General features: G+C 38.2%; 1 protein-coding gene across 4 annotated transcripts in view; it reads left to right on the top strand.

Moving 5' to 3' along the window:
* ARHGEF28 (Rho guanine nucleotide exchange factor 28) overlaps positions 1–14,429 on the top strand; it is a 314,186-nt gene that overhangs the window by 6,774 nt on the left and 292,983 nt on the right. Inside the window, exon 1 of one of the 4 annotated variants that reach the window (XM_034656359.1) lies at positions 10,697–10,714. The exons of the other annotated variants lie outside the window; for them this stretch is intronic. The gene's annotated coding sequence lies outside the window, so the exon portion shown is untranslated. Of the gene's footprint in view, positions 1–10,696; positions 10,715–14,429 lie in introns of those variants that run through there. 4 annotated transcript variants of the gene reach the window in all.

Below are 14,429 nucleotides of genomic sequence, written 5' to 3' on the forward strand. Positions count from 1 at the left end.
ATTGCACTCTGTTACTAAGAAATTAGGTTTGTGTTTTTTTTTTTTAAAGATTTTGTTATAGGGGCGCCTGGGTGGCTCAGTCGTTAAGCATCTGCCTTTGGCTCAGGGCATGATCCCAGAGTCCTGGGATGGTGCCCCACATCAGGCTCCTCCACTGGGAGCCTGCTTCTTCCTCTCCCACTCCCCCTGCTTGTGTTCCCTCTCTCGCTGGCTGTCTCTCTCTCTCTGTTAAATAAATAAAATAAAATCTCAAAAAAAATTTTTTTTTGTTAGAGAGCGAGGGGGGGAGGGGCAAAGGGGGAGGGAGAAGCAGAATCCCTGCTGAGCACGAAGTCTGATGTGGGGCTCTATCCCAGGACCCCAGGATTAGGACCTGAGCTGAAGGCAGATGCTTACCCGACTGAGCCACCCTGGTCCCCCACATGTTCTGTCATTCCATAGGTTGTCTTTTTTGCTGTGCAAACCTTTTGGGTTTGATAGATTTCTATTTTTTTGCTTTTGCTTTCGATGTCTTATCCAAAAATCCTCACCAGGACTGATGTTGATGTGGGAAACAAAGGCAGAAGGAAGTGTAGATAAAATTAAATGTCCGTATAACCTGCAGCCCATTGACAAATACTTGAGGCAGGCCAAGTATGGTGTTCCTCCCGGAAGCTCCTGACTGTCTTAATGTTAATGCCTTGCTAGAGGGAAAAGCAACCTTCGTTTGACAATAGCAAGGCCTTCCACATCCTGTGAGTCCTCTTTAGCATATTAAAATCCTTTTGGAACTTCCCTTATCTTTACTTCCCCCAACCCCAAGTATATAATTGGTTGCTCTCTCAATCCTGGGGCTGCAGGTAGCAGCCCTTTCTGCCCATGGGTTCCGTCCCTGTGCTTTAATAAAACTACCATTTTGACCAAAGACGTCTCAAGAATTCTTTCTTGGTCATCAGCTCTGGACCCCACCAGACCTCACCAAAAAAACATTCAAAAACTGTATCAATGTTAAGGAGCTTTCCCCCCTATATTGTAGGAGTTTTATGGCTTCAGTTATGATGTTCAAATCTCTAAATTCATTTTGAGTTAATTTTTGTGTGTGGTTTAAGATAGTGGTCCAGTTTTTCTTTTGTATGTAGTTGTCCAGTTTTCCCAACACCATTTATTGAAGAGACTCTCCTTTTCTCATTGTATGTTCTTGAGTCCTTTATTGTAAACAAATTGACCATATAAGCATGATTTTATTTCTCAGATCCCTGTGCGATTGATCTCTGTGTCTTTTTGTGCCAGTACTATACTATTTGAATGACTCTAGGTTTTTTTTTTTAAGATTTTATTGTAAAATAATCTCTGACTTGAATTTACAAACCGAAGAACAAAGTCGCATGCTCTACAGACTGAGCCAGCCAGGAGCCCCTGAATGACTATAGTTTTCTAGTGTAGGATGCAGTCAAGGGCATGATCCCTCCAGCGTTCTGGTTCTTAAGATTGCTTTGGCTATCAGGGTCTTCGTGGGTTCATACAAACATCAGGACAGTTTTTTCCTTTTTTTTTTTTTTTTTTTTTTTGAAAANTTTTTTTTTTTTGAGAAATGCTATTTTAAATGAAATTTTGAGGGGGATTACATTGAATCCATAGATGGCTTTGGGTAGTGTGGACATTACCAATATATTGACAAAATTAATTCTTCAGGTCTGTGAACATGGATATCTGATATTTGTGGTTTTTTTTTTTTTTTTAAAGATTTTATTTATTTATTTGACAGAGAGACAGCCAGTGAGAGAGGGAACACAAGCAGGGGGAGTGGGAGAGGAAGAAAGCAGGCTCCCAGTGGAGGAGCCCGATGTGGGGCTCGATCCCAGAACGCCAGGATCACGCCCTGAGCCGAAGGCAGACGTTTAACGACTGCGCTACCCAGATGCCCCTGATATTTGTGTTTTCATTTTTTTGGTCAATGTCTTAACATTTTTGGCATATAGATATTTCACTTTCTCATTTAAATTATTCCTATATATCTTTTTTGGTGCTATTGTATATGGGATTTTTTTTCCTTCAGGTAGTTAATTGTTAGTGTATAGGAATGCAACAGACTATTTTGTACTCTGCAACTTTACTGAATTTATAGGTTTTTTGTTTATTGTTTTTTGTGGGTTTTTTGGGTATAGTCCTTTAGGATTTTCTGTAACAAGATCGTGACTCTTACTATCTTACTTCACCCTTTTCCATTTGAATGCCTTTTTTTCTCTTGCCTAATTGCTGTAGATAGGATTTTTCAGTACTATGTCAGACAGGAGCAAAAAGCATGGGCATCCTCGTCTTGGTCCTATCTTGAAGTCGGGAACATTTTCAATCTTTGACTATTGAGTATGGTGTTAGCTGTGGGTTTGTTATATATGGCTTTTATTATGTTGAGGTTATGTTCCTTCTGCATCCAAATTGTTGAGAGTTTTTATGAAAGCTTGCTGAATTTTGTCAGATGATTTCTTTGAATCTTTTGAGACAGGTTTTCTTCTATTATGTATTGTATCACATTTATTGATGTTTTTAATGTGTTTATCACTATTTATAGAAATAGTACTTTTCTTAGAGATTCTTAGAAATGGTTTTGCTGGGGTCCCTGGGTGGCTCAGTCCATTAAGCATCTGCCTTCAGCTCAGGTTGTGGTCCTGGGGTCCTGGGATGGAGCCCCACATCGTGCTCTCTGCTCAGACGGAAGTCTGCTTCTCTCTCTCCCTCTGCTCTACCCCCCTCAATGCTCTCTCATATAAATAAATAAAAAATCTTAAAAAAAAATGGTTTTGCTGCATCCCATAAGTTTTTCTATGTTCTATTAACAATGTTTCTCAAAATATATTTTTATTTCCCTTTTTATTTCTTTGACCTGCTGGTTTGGAAGTGTGTTATAACTTACATATATTGTGATCTTCTCTCCCCACCTCCAACTTTCTTCCTGTTATTGATACCTAGTTTTGTACTTCTGTTTGGAAATGATACTTGATATTTCAATTGTCTTATATTTGTTAGGACAAGTTTTCTTTTTAAAATGTTCTGTTCTGCTGTTTAATGGAATGTTTGTATATGCAGGTCCATTGGTCTACAGTGTAGTTCAGGTCGGCTATTTCCTTATTGATTTTGCTGTCTAGATGATCTGTCCATTGTTGAAAATGGGTTAGTCCCTGGTATTAATGCTTTGCTGTCTATTTCTCCCTTCAGATCTGTTAATCTAATACTTAGTTTTTCTAATAGGTACATGTACAATTGTTAAATCTCCTTGATGAATTGACCTCTCTCATTGTGTGATAACCTTATTTGCCTCTCATTATAACTTTTGACTTAAACTTTGTGTCATAAGTGTAGTGATCTGTGCTCTCTTCTAATTTCCATGGAGTTTGCATGGAGTAGTTTTTTATCCTTGTACTCTTAGCTTATGAGTGTTCTTCAAGGTTAAGTGACTCTTACAGGCAGCTACAGTTGGGTCTTGTTTTTTTTTTTTTTTCCATTCAGCTGCTCTTTGACTATTAATTAAAACCATTTTCATTCATCGTAATGTATTATATTATGTATTTTATATATATATAATGTATTATAAATAATTTCCTTATTTCTACATGAAAACTTACTAATTGCTTTGTGATTATTTCATAGATCCTTTTTTCCCCTTCCTCTCATGTTGTCCCTCTTGATGAATTAATGAAACTTGCTGGGGTTCTCCTATCCTTTTCCGTGTGTGGTGAAATCCCTTTGGGGGATTGTTTTTGGCACCAAGCTACTCTGGACTGGCAGAGTGAAATGATTCCGGTTAGATACTTCCTATGCTCTTGCTATGCAACCATCTTCCAATTTTTTTTTTTTTTTAGCTCCGTAGTATGTATGTATGTATTTTTAAAAGATTTTATTTGAGAGAAACAGAGAGAGAACACAAGCTGGGGGGAGGAGCAGAGGGAGAGGGAGAAGTAGACTCCCCCTGAGCAGGAAGCCCAATGTGGGGCAATGCGGTGCTTGATCCTATGACCCTGAGATCATGACCTGAGCCGAAGGCAGACGCTTGACTGACTGCGCTCCATAGTATTTCTGCTGCTTTTCATTATAGTGCAGAACTTTGCTAGAGCTATTTTTATTGGTTTGTAGTTGTTTGTTGTTTTGTTGTTGTGGGGAGTGAATGTTGGGACCTGCCTCTTAGTTCTCTATTGTGCTGACATCACTGCCCCCCCCCCCAGGTGTATCTTTGGAAAGATTAAGCTGTTACACTTAATAAGGGGAAGAATTGTTTTTTAATCATAGTTTGCTGATGAGGGGCCATTCTGAACAATTTACTTTCATGACATCCCCTTAGATTTAAAAAGCATTACATATCCTACCTTCCAGTCTTCTAATTTGGAAAAGAAAAACCTTTTCATCTTTTGTTAAGTGACAGGATTTTTGAATCCTCTCACCACTCCTGGATACTGAACATATTCTAATTTGCTGTATTCTTAAAGTGTAGTACTTTCAGGTGCTGTTGGACAGCACAGAGCACTGTAGAACCGTTTGCACTCTTGCTTAATACCCTCCCACCCCAGCCTTCTAGGGAAGCAGTAAAGCCTCAGGGTTAGCATGACCAGCTAGAAATCAGACTTGAGGAGACTCATGGTTCTGCTATTTCCTACCTTGTCTTGGATAAATCACCTAACCTTTAGCCAACCTTTTTAGCTCTTTTTCTGGTAGCATTGTTAGAAGGATTCCATTAGATAGTCTGTGGAAAGTGCTTAGCACAGAACCAGGGATAGAATCATTGCTCAAATGCAGGCATTTGAACTATGGTACTTCTAAATAGTGTCAGTGACTCTTGATGGCCAGTCATCTCAAAAATTACCAAGTTTGATTTTTTTTTTTTTAAACACATGTTGCTGCTGAGCCCTGTCTCCTCTTTTACAGACTTTTACAATTGGTTTCTTAGTCCTAGGAATAGAATTGAATTTCTCAAATTTATTTTCCTGCATTTAGCCTTTTGCTCTAACTTTTCCAAGTATTTTAGATTGTAAAACTTATTACTCCTTTTATTTTTTTATTATTATTTTTTAAAGATTTTATTTATTTATTTGACAGAGATTGAGACAGCCAGTGAGAGAGGGAACACAAGCAGGGGGAGTGGGAGAGGAAGAAGCAGGCTCATAGCGGAGGAACCTGATGTGGGGCTCGATCCCAGAACTCCGGGATCACGCCCTGAGCCGAAGGCAGACGATTAACAACTGAGCCACCCAGGCGCCCCAGCTTATTACTCCTTTTAGTTCCAAGTTTTGCACAGGTGATAGGCATTTCTTTAATGCTTTAATGAAAGAATAACACTTTAATGTAGGTTAAAGTCCTAGTCCCGAAGACAGGGTAATTTTGTGTATCTATACAAATTTCTGATTGATGTTTGCCAATTTCAGGTAGAGTTCAATTAATTACTCTTGTACTAGTATCAGATTTTTAATCTTCTGCCTTTTCATAAGGATCTGTACAATGTCTAATGAACCTATATCTCTATTATATGAGGTTAGCAGTTTAATAATTACATGGTGGAATGACGTTATTCTCAAGCGGCTTCCTCTTGGAAAATCTGTACGGCTCCAAGCAGCTACTGTCCCTTCTTTGGGGCACTCAGACGTTAGCCTTCTAGTAGTCTGCTCTAGGACCTTGTTTAGGATCAAAATGAAACTCCTTGAATCCATAGCTTGTAGAATCTGCCTTTCTGAAAATTGGGATGACTTGTGCCTGTCTCCTGTGTGAAACCTGTCCTTTTCCACAGTTCCTGATGGATTCTGGTTAGGAAATTGCATAAGATTCTTCTTTGCACATGTAGAAGCTGGAACTTAGAGCAGCTTGATGCTTTCTTATGTTGGACTTTCCACCTTAGAGATATTGTTTCCCTCCTTTTCAACTGTAAATCATTTCCCTCAAAGAGGAGATGAATTTTAAATAGAAAAGAGTTCTTTTTATCATTCATTTCACACCCGTCCTAAGCAGACCTATTTTTCCCTTCCTTGATGTTCTGATTTAAACATAAATTGACGCTGCTATACCAACCTTAAACCAGCTTGAAGATAGCAGTGTCCATAAGTTACGTGTAGAAGCCTGTGGAAAGAGCTGCACACTTAGCTTTTTGAAACGACACTGTGTATAAACCTTCTTTCAGATAACATCTTTCATTAAGTTAGAACTGTTTTCAAAAAAAATTTTGAAATAAAAATCTTAGTTTTTAAAAAGTCTCCTCCCCCCACTAACTTCAGGTTATTTGGGGCTTTGGTTTGTCTGACATAACTCTTGAGAGCATGACACTCTAATTATTTGAGGAAAAGTGGCAGGGAAGAGGGTAAAAAAAGCCATTCTTAGCTTTCCATGTGTGAAAACCACAGAAACCTATGAATCAGGAGGCCTGCCTTAGTCTTGAACTCATAGAATGTGAAGATCTGTACATATATTCGTAGACTGCATATCTTTTCCAAATGGGATGGAACCAGTCTTTTCCAGTTGACTATGTCTATGAACTGTGATTCCTTTAGGCAGTGATTTTATTGACTGTTAATAAAAGTGGGTGGAGGTAGAGTTTGGAATGGGATGAAATAGTGAGGGAAGTTAGGCCCAGATGAATCATTGTATAGAAAGTGTAATCTAGCTCCCTTTAATTCAGAAAAAGCCACTTTTATAAGAATCAGCTCATCTAACTTTTCAGTGTAGGCTTTCATGTACTTGCCAGGTTTGCAGCTTGTCAGAAGTTCTCAGGGATGGATTTCTGAAAGTGCTTTTTTTTTTTTTTTTTAAGATTTTATTTATTTATCTGACAGAGAGACAGTGCAAGAAGGAACACAAGCAGGGGGAATGGGAGAGGGAGAAGCAGGTTTCCCACCGAGCAGGGAGCCCGACACGGGGCTCGATCCCAGGACTCCGGGATCATGACCTGAGCCGAAGGCAGATGCCCAACGACTGAGCCACCCAGGTGCCCCTGAAAGTGCTTTTTATACTGGTTATCACAACCCCTGGCAACTTAGCAAGTTTCCTGCTGACCACTCCCCGTTTTTGGAGGCAAGAGACAACACACACAATCTGTTTCCAATGTTTCAATAGGTTTTTAACTGATGGATTATTAAGGGAGAACAGAAGTAATTGTATGTTTTTTGTCACGCTAATTTGTTCGGTAAAACTTGTATTGTTTCTTTCATTTAATTGCCAGAACTATTGATAGTGTCCTCATTGAATATCAAAGTATTAAGAATCTTTAAAATTTTAGCCATGGAAATTCTAATTATTCCTTCAGGGTTACCTAGCTTCCAACTTGGACTGAAATAGTTTATTATGAGATAAAGGTCTCATGTCTTTTTTTTTTTTAAGCTTTATTAAATTTTAAAATTTTACATAAGAAGATGCAGATAATCTATTTCACATATAAATTAGGTTGTTTTGCAATAAAAATGAATAATCTATGCTTTCTTATCTACAGAAAGTCTCAAAATAGCTTTTTAGTTGGCTTGTCTTACAAAAACAGGAATTTTTAGTAGGGAAAACCCAACTTTACCATGAACAGTTGAAGAAAAATCACACCTTGAAGAATGCCAAGCATAATTTGGATATTGCAGAATATACCGTTTTGAAAAAGGATGTGACCTGTGCCTGTCTTGTGTATTTGAATCTTCATCATCCTCTAGTTCCTGATGGATTATGATTGGGAAATCAGGGTGTGTCTTTTTGTATTAAAATAACTAATAAGCATTTTGCCCTTTCACATTGGTAGTAGGAAAATTTATCTTCACAGGCTGTTGTTATCTTTGTTGATAGCAGAAATTAGAAGTAGACAAAATGTCGAGATTTAAATGAATTGAACATTTTTTTTTTTTTTTTTAGTGGGAGTTGAACGTAACCATGGGTGGTTCGTGCCATTCATTTTAACCCTGATAGTAGACTCTGGGGAAGAAGAAAGTTTTTACAAGGACTTAATCTGAGTGTAACAAAGGCCAGACTAGATAGAAGTGGAATTTGGGTTGAGATCTTAGCACTCCACTGACATACCTGGTGGGTCATGTGGCCTTTTTGGGTCCTGGTGACCTCATTTGAAACCCAAGGGTTTGAGTCTCCCTAGTGTGTCCCATTCCTAGACTTCATTTCTGTGGAGTTAAAGATGGTGTCTTAAGCATCCCTTCAATTTCATAACGCTTGGTTCCCAGAGCACTTCATAGCATTAGTTGGCAACATCTAAATTGTTCAGGAAGTTGGGTTTGATGCTGCTCCTTGCAGGTTCTGTCTATTACAGGGAGAAATGCTTGCTCATACCCTGAGATTTCTCATGTTGTTGTTTGTACCTCATTGCTCAGGAAGTATCACTGCTCAGGAAGTATTTAATCAGCCAGTAATAATCTAGCAATTATTTTTAGTTGAATTCTAAGATGACTGAAAACGGATATTAATTTGACATTAGGTGGAACTTAATGTCCCTATGTATCACTTCATCTAGACTGGGTGTAGAATATGTCCTGAAATGCACAGCTTTTTTGATGATGTCAATTTTTGACAAAAATAAAGTTTAAATCATGGTCCTTTCTCTTTCCTTCCCTCTCCGTTTTCTCCCCTCTTCCTTCCACCTACCTTCCCTGCTTGTTCTCCTAAAACTTCTTTTGATTTCACTATTTTCCTCAAAAGGTATAGCAAATTTCTAAAATCTCTATACTACTATATGTACTTCCCGATTAGTAATACTAAAAACACCAAACTTGTCCTAATAAAAATGGTGATTTTTTACCAAGATTTTGTTTATTTATTTGACAGAAAGAGAGAGAGAGGAGAGTGAGAGAGAGAGAGCACAAGCAGGGGGAGGGGCAGGTAGTGGGAGAAGCAGGCTCCCCGTAGAGTAGGGGATGTGGGACTCGATCCCAAGACCCGGGATCATGACCTGAGCTGAAGGCAGTCGTTTAACCACCTGAGCTACCCAGGCACCCCAAAATGGTGATGTTTTTAAGGTATGACATTCCTTCTAATTTTCAGTGAACCTCATGATAAAAAGAACTTGGTGTTTTGGAAATTGGACATTATTCTGTTGGGGATTTTACTTGGTGAATATAGGGGCTCTAAATCCTCTTCAGGAATTCTTTTCAAAGTGTTGGCACTCTGGAGTGTTAGAGAGTTGTGCTTGAGTGTTGAGCCTTCACTGAGCTGAGTTTAGTATTGAGTATTAATTACTACGAGGCAGGCATATACTGGGTGCTGGAAGCTAAGGGTAAGACGCTTGGAAGTAGTGTTTGGGGAACTTGTGGTGCCGCCCAGTCAGCAGCCATTAATGCAAGTAAGTACGTTGTGGTGTGAGATGGTGTGGGCAGGGCATTCTCAGCAGCCTAAGTGAAGGCGTTTTTCTGGGACCCATACTTAGTATGATGGGAACCAAAGTATTGTCCAGTTTTTCCTGCTGTTCCATTGTTCTAAATCTATATTGTGAATATGTATTTGCTTCAGTGATAATGAAAATAAGCAATTGAAGAAATAAACATTTAATTTTATTTATTTTAAACAGATTTTATTTATTTATTTATTTGACAGAGAGCTAGCGTGCACAAGCAGGCAGAGTAGCAGGCAGAAGGAGAGGGAGAAGCAGACTCCCCACTGAGCCAAGAGCCCGATGTGGGGCTCGATCACAGGACCCAGAGATCATGACCTGAGCTGAAAGCAGACACTTAGCCAACTGAGCCACCCAGGTGTCCAGAAATAAATATTTTAATGAAATCTGTACTTCGGTACTCTGATTTTATTTGTGAACTATCAGATCCAGAATTCAGTCACAAACTCTTGAACTGTAAAATTTATGTATTCAACAAATATTATTGTGCTACTTTAAAAAAATACCCTTTCCAATTTGGGCTTATGTTGTAAATATTCCCCCATGGTTAAATAAGTTAGAAACTTGGATAGTTAGTCAGAAAACACTTTCATGTTCCATTGTATTTTGGCAATATGCTTGTAATAAGTTTACATGTTGAATTTATATACTGAAACCTAGCTTTGTATATATTTCAATTACAGACACTTGAAAATTGAAGCAATTTTAAAGAATTCTGGAAATTTTGGTGAAGGTCTTAGTGTTGTCCTTCATGTATCAAGATCAACTGATTCTAAAGTTTCTATTAGGGAACAACTTTCCAGTCTCGGGCTAAGCACTGCACAACTCTGAATTACATCAATGGCCACAGCTTTAGCTAAAATTAAACTGGAGGAGGTAAAGGATAGTGCCTTACCTTGCCTTAGTGACACTGAACAGTACTGTTGTGAATATGGTGAGCACATGCTGGTTTTTACTTGCTTTTGGGCACAGGATCATTTGAACAGCTTAGTAATCAAAACTGGAAATCCTTCTGTGCCACAACTAAGTGTCGCTTAAGTTATGGAGCATTTAAAGTTGCATAGCATTTAGAAGATACTGATGGAATGAATCACCACCTCATGTGTTGTTTTGGCAGGAAGTGTATCATGTCTCAATAATTTCCTTAAAAAATTTTCCTGCCAGGTGCCTGTTTTCTTCTTGTAAACCTATTTCCATAGAATTCCAAATATGTGGTTGATTTTTCCCACTGATGCATTTTGACCATTTCTCTTCCTTGTTGGGAATTCCAAGTGCAATTTGTTGGTAATGAATTTAAGGCTTACTACAGTGAAGTGAGAAGGAGTAGCTGTTTTGGAGATGTCCAGCCAGGATGGTGTTATCTGGTGAGGAGATCTTTTTAAAAGTGTTAAAAAGGTAAGTATTAACAGATCCAGTCTAATGACAGATATACATGAAGTATTACCCAGAGATTAGGGTGAATTTTCATTTTCTGTTTTTACCTTTTTTTTTTAAAATTTCAGTATCATTAATATACAGTGTCACATTAGTTTTGGGTGTATAATATAGGTTCAACTAGTCTATACATTGCTCGGTGCTCATTGTGATAAGTGTACTCTTAATCCCCATCACCCACTCCCTTCTAGTAACTATCAATTTATTCTCAATAGTTAAGGATCTGTTTCTTGGTTTGTCTCTCTTGTTTTTTTCCCTTTGTTCATTTGTTTTGTTTCTTCACTTCCACATGAGTAAAATCATGTAGTGTTTATCTTTCTCTGACTGGCTTATTTTCTTAGCATTATTCTTTTTACATCGTCCATGTTGTTGCAAATAGCAAGATTGCATTCTTTTTTACGGCTGAATAATATTCCTCTGTGTGTGTGTGTGTGTGTACACACATCTTCTATCTCCATTCATTTATCCATGGACACATCGGCTGCTACTATAACTTGTCTATTGTGAAGAATGCTACAATTAACATAGGGGTGCATACATCTTTTTTTAAATTAGTGTTTCGGTATTACTTGAGTAAATACCCAGTAATGCAATTACTGGATTGTAGGGTAGTTCCATTTTTACATTTTTGAGGAACCTCCATACTGTTTTCCACAGTGGCTATACCAGTTTGCATTCCCGCCAGTGGTGCCAGAGGGTTCCCCTTACTCTGCATCCTCACCAACTCCTGTTGTTTCTTGTTTGGTTGATTTTAGCCATCCTGACAGGTGCGAGGTGGTATCTCATTGTACTTCTGCATTTCCCTGATGATGAGTGATGTTGAGCATCTTTTCATGTGTCTGTTGGCCATCTGGATGTTTTCTTTGGAAAAACGTCTGTTCATGTCTTCTGCCCGTTTTTGAATTATTTCTTTTTTGGGTGTTGAGTTTGATAAGTTCTTTATAGATTTTGAATACTAACCCTTTATCCGATATGTCATTTGCAAATACCTTCTCGCATTCCACAGGTTGTCTTTCAGTTTTGTTTTTTGTTTCTTTTGCTGTGCAGTAGCTTCTTATTTTGTTGTAGTCCTAATAGATTTCTTATTTTATTTCCCTTGCCTCAGAGGACATAACTAGAAAAATGTTGCTATGGCCATTGTTGGAGAAGTTACTTCCCTGTGCTCTCTTCTAGGATGTTTATGGTTTCAGGTCTCACATTTAGGTCTATCATCCATTTTGGGTTTATTTTTTTGTATGGTGTAAGATAGTGGTCTAGTTTCATTCTTTTGCATGTAACTGTCCTGTTTTTCCAGCACTATTTGTTGAAGAGACTGTCTTGTTTCCATTGGGTATTCTTCCCTGCCTTGTTGAAGATTAGTTGATCATAGAAGCCCATTTCTGGGTTTTCTATTCTGTTCCATTGAATGATGTGTCTGTTTTTGTGCTAGTGCCATACTGTTTTGGTTACTGCAGCTTTGTAATATAACTTGAAGTCCAGAATTGTGATACCTCCAGCTTTGTTTTTCTTTTTTTTTTTTTTTTTTTAAAGATTTTTTTCATTTTTTTATTTGACAGAGATAGAGACAGCCAGCGAGNGAACACCAGCAGGAGGAGTGCGAGAGGGAGAAGCAGGCTTCCCGCTGAGCAGGGAGCCCAATGCGGGGCTCGGTCCCAAGACCCTGGGATCACGACCTGAGCCAAAGGCAGATGCTTAACAACTGAGCTACCCAGGTGCCCCCAGCTTTGTTTTTCTTTTTCAAGGTTGCTTTGGCTATTTGGGATCTTGTGGTTCTATATAAGTTTTAGGATTGTTGGTTCTAGTTCTGTGAAAAATGCTGTTGGTATTTTGGTAGGGATTGCATTAAATCTGTAGATTGCTTTGGGTAGTATGGACATTTGGGGGGGTAATAATGGACATTTTAACAATAATCTTCCAATCCATGAGCATGGAATATTTCCATTTGTGTCATCTTCAGTTTCTTTCCTCAGTATTTTGTAGTTTCCGAAGCATGGGTCTTTGGCCTCCTTGGTTGAGTTTGTATCCTAGTTTGTAAATGGCATTGCCTTCTTAATTTCATTCTGTTGTTTCATTATTAGTGTGTAGAAATGCATTGGATTTCTGTACGTCGATTTAGTTTTCTGTGACTTTACTGAATTCATTTATCAGTTCTAGTAGTTTTTGTGTGGTATCTTGAGGGTTTTCTATACATATTTTCATGTCCTCTGCAAATGGTGATAGTTTTACTTGTTTCTTACCTATTTGGATGCATTTTATTTTCTGTTTTGTATACATATGTAGTTAAGCATGATGTTCTTTTATAATGAACATGAGCTCCCTTGAAGTAAAATAAATGAAAAAAATATTAAAGGTATTTATGTATCTATTTTTTTAAAAGATTTATTTATTTTAGAGAGAGAAAGAGAGCAGGGGAGAGTGGCAGAGGGGGTGGGAGAGAAAGTCTTAAGCAGACTCTCACTGAGCACGGAGCTTGATGTGGGGCTCGATCTCATGACCCTGAGATTTCGACCTGAGCTGAAACCAAGAGGCGGACACTTAACTGACCGCGCCATCCTAGCACTCTTAAGGAGGTATCTGTTTTAAGCCAGATATGGTTCAAGGCAATATGAGAGATGTGGAAAGTTAGAGCCCCTGGACATTCAGGTCACCCCTCACAGCTTGTGTAGTGGATGCTGAGAGAGATGTGGTGTGGGTGCTCTCCTATGCTTAGACCTGGGGGCTCTGGCAGGGAGGAAGAACCACTGAATGAAGCAGCCTTTCTTGGCCTTCTGGTAGAAATAGATGCAGAAATCTGCATTCCCTAAATTAAGAAATTACATGAATGTGTGCAAAGAAGTTTTAATTTAGAAACTTGTACATTGTGTATTGAGAGCATTGGTGTGTTTGCCTTTGGATATGGAATGAGAATGTAAGTATATCATAACTAGGTTTATGTACATTTTATTACTATAATAAAAACATGTAAAATTTTTATCATTGAATTACAACCCACAGCCTTTTATTTTGTAGTCTGCCTGTATTTTTTGTATGATTTCAATTCAGTGATGTCCTAACTCTTCCCTTCTTTGGTAGGATAAATATATCTCTTTTCTTTGTTGAATATAGAATTATTGCATTGCAAGTACAGTTTACAGTACATTCATTCTTTTAAAAAAAGACAGTGGTTTCAGAGTGCCTGGGTGGGTCAGTCTGTTAGGCCATTGACTCTTGGTTTCGACTCAGGTCATGGTCTCAGGATCATGGGATCGAGCCCCATGTCAGGCTCCACAAGTGTGGAGCCTGCTTGGGATTCTTTCTGTCTCTTAAACAAACAAACAAACAAACAGTGGTTTCTTCTACAAGTTTGACATTTCTCGTAGGATTACATAGAATAGGTTGTGAGCCTTATATTACTAGACATTTAAAGGCATATAACTTTATCACATGTAATTTTGAAGACTAGATTTTTATGAAGTCATACTTGGAGGGGTTGACCTGTAATTAGAGGCAGTCCTGCTATAGATAGTAGTATAAGCTTTTAACTGTGCTTAGAAAACTAGTTTTCCATTTTTGCTTTTCTACATTTATAAAAAAAAATTGTGTGGGAAAAAAAATAAGATTGATTGCAAACCAGCGTCCCATTCTTGTATCCTTAATGGGGTTGAATGTGAAAACCTTAGTATGGTTAAAGTGAGAT

This window comes from Ailuropoda melanoleuca, chromosome 3, assembly GCF_002007445.2.
Source record: "Ailuropoda melanoleuca isolate Jingjing chromosome 3, ASM200744v2, whole genome shotgun sequence".
Taxonomy (NCBI): domain Eukaryota; kingdom Metazoa; phylum Chordata; class Mammalia; order Carnivora; family Ursidae; genus Ailuropoda; species Ailuropoda melanoleuca.